Here is a 3,117-nt window from a genome sequence, read left to right as displayed (position 1 = left end):
AGTTTGAAGAATCTACTCTTAACTTAAAACAAACTCAGAATCAACCAATTAAGGCTACAAGAGGCAACACTAGTCAAGGGGGAGCAAGTGAAAATCTAAATCAAGAATACGAAGAAGAACATCAACCACAAGAAAATAAACCAACTAGAACAATAAGGGTGAACCCAAACCTTCCACTAGATCAAATAATTGGTGACCTAGAACTAAGAATCCAAACTAGATCAGCTTTTAGAAACCTAAGCCAAATAGCTTTAATCTCTAACATCGAACCCAAAATAATAGAAGATTCATTAAGTGTTCCAGATTGGATCTTAGCTATGCAAGAGGAATTGACCCAATTTGAAAGAAATAAAGTATGAGATCTAGTTCCACTACCAGAACATAAAAAACTAATCGAAACAAAATGGGGTTTTAAAAACAAATTAAATGAAAATGGGGAAGTTGTTAGAAACAAATCTAAATTAGTAGCAAAAGGCTTTAGTTGGGTTGAGAAACTTGACTACGATGAAACATATACCCTTGCCGCCAGACTTGAATTAATTAGAATGTTATTAAGTTATGCGGCTCATAAGAGATTCAAATTATATCAAATGGACGTTAAATCAGCCTTTCTAAATGGACTAATTAAGGAAGAGGTATATGTAGGTCAACCCTCAGGATTTAAAAATCTGGAACACCCTAACTATGTCTTTAAACTAAAGAATGCCTTTTATGGTTTAAGCACCTAGAGCTTGGTATTAAAGATTGACCACATACTTAATCTCAAAAAACTTCAAACAAGGTCAAGTACACCCAACTCTATTTGTCAAAACAGTAAATTAAAATTTCTTTATAGCCCAAATCTACATAGATGATATAATATTTGGGTCAACTAATTCAAAACTCCTACAAGAATTCATAACATTGATGGAACAAGAATTCAAAATGAGTCTAGTAGGACAACTAACATTTTTCCTAGGTCTACAAATCAAACAAACAAATGAAAGAAATTACATTTATCAACAAAAATATACACTTGAATTACTTAAGAAATTTGGTATGGAACACTCAAAGGAAATTAAAACTCCAATGGCCACCAATATAACCCTAGACAGTGACCCAAATGAAAAATCTATAGACCTCAAATATTACAGAAGCGATATAGGAAGCCTACTATACCTAACTATCAGTCAACCTGACATTCTATTTGCAGTTAGTATGTGCACATGGTACCAAACATGTGCCAAGGAATCACACTTGGCCTATGTTAAAAGAATTTTTAGATACTTAAAAGGAACATCCAACGTAGGTATGTGGTACCCTAGAATGATCAACTTTGAACTCAAAGGGTTCTCTAACTTAGATTATGTCGGCTGTAAACTAGACAGAAAAAGTACAAGTGGTGATTGTCAACTAATTGGCCAATCACTTGTCAGCTGATTTAGTAGAAAGCAACACTATGTCGCTTTATCTACCATTGAGGCATAATATATAACAATAGGAGAATGTGTTGCATAACTATTATATTGGACCCCGTGGTTGTTTTGCTGTGATCAGCCAAGTTGGTTAGATACTGCTTTGTGTTTGATCCCTATGTCTGAGTGTGCAGGAGTTTAGGAGTGCAAGAAGTCAAGCGCAAGACGCAGCTAGCGAGAAGGACGACACGGGAAGGGAGCCGACAGCCTTGGTGCGTCCGAAGGACGAGAGAGCTGCGGAAGAGTACACCAGTGGGCGAGAAGAACGTGCGCGGCGTTCGAGGGACGTAAAGCCGGGACGGAAGACTGCTCGAGAAGAAGACCGGAAATTGGGTTCGGGTGAGCCCTATTTCGGTTGGCCAGAATCACCCAAAAGAACGGAACTTCGGAAGTTGAAGCAAAGAAGCAAGCTGGAAAAGTTGCCAGCTTGGAGGCGCCTCTAGCTTGAAGCCGCCTTTAGTCCTTGTTGAAGGCACCTTCAACCAGGTTAAACTGACCGCTTACATTCGGATAGAGTTCTATCCGATCACTCACTTAGAGGCGCCTTGGACCTCTGTTGGAGGCACCTTGGACCTTCGAGATAGACTTTCCAGGGGCTATAAAAGGACCCCTGGACCTAGGAATTAATCATCAATTGTTCTTTCAACTCTGTAGTCATTCCTAGCAACTTGTTTGAGCTTTCCATTGTGTAAAAGGCTTCTCCGCCTTCAGAGAAGGAAATCTTTTCAGAGCGCTTTTCTTCTGCCTTGGATTAACAACCGTCTTGGTTGTAACCAAGTAAATTGCTGAGTTCTTTTTCTTTATTTTTGTTAAGTTTAATTTTTAATTATTGCTATCTTTTTGAGTTGAAAGATGAGGAGGGTGTACTTTTTTTTTCCAGGCAATTCACCCCCTCTTGTCGGCCTTCGCTGCACCTACAATTGGTATCAGAGCCAGATCGCCTCAAAAGGACTAACCATCGACTGAAGCACAAAGATCACGAAGATGGCCGAAACAAGCATTCATCCCCCGAAGTTCGACGGAGACTTCAAGACTTGGAAACGCTGGATGGAGGTATTTTTTAAAATCGACTTCGATATTTTACTAACTCTGAAATATGGTTTTGAAGTTCCGAAAGACAAAGAAGAGCATCAGTGGAGCAAGAAGGAGCAAGCCGAGTTTGTCGCCAACGGAAAGGTAGAGTTCCACCTGCTTAGCGTGCTGCCACCAAAAGAGGTAAGTCGGATCGGAAGCTACGACTCCGCGAAAGACCTCTGGGAAAAATTCCTGGAGCTTCACGAAGGTACATCCAAAGCGAAGCTTGCAAGATGCGATATCCTCCGGACTCAACTTATGAACATCCAGATGAACCAAGGCGAGAAGGTAGCGCAACTCCAAGCAAGGATTAAGGAGCTAATAACTCAACTAAGTAACCTTGGAGAAGAAGTAACGAACCGGGACTCGATCCGGTACGAACTCAACGCCTTCCCCAGAACTCCAGAATGGCCGTCCTTAGTAGATGCATACTACATCTCTAAGGACTTCGAGGTAAATACTTTAAAAAATTTATTTTCAACTTTTGAACTTCACGAATCTCGGATTGCAGAGCCCAATGAAGTGAAGAAAACAAGTTAAAACATTGCCTTAAAGGCAAGAACAAACGATTCTGACTCCGAAACCTTGA

Source organism: Zingiber officinale, chromosome 11A (genome assembly GCF_018446385.1).
Source record: "Zingiber officinale cultivar Zhangliang chromosome 11A, Zo_v1.1, whole genome shotgun sequence".
NCBI lineage: Eukaryota > Viridiplantae > Streptophyta > Magnoliopsida > Zingiberales > Zingiberaceae > Zingiber > Zingiber officinale.
This window is presented reverse-complemented; position numbering follows the sequence as displayed.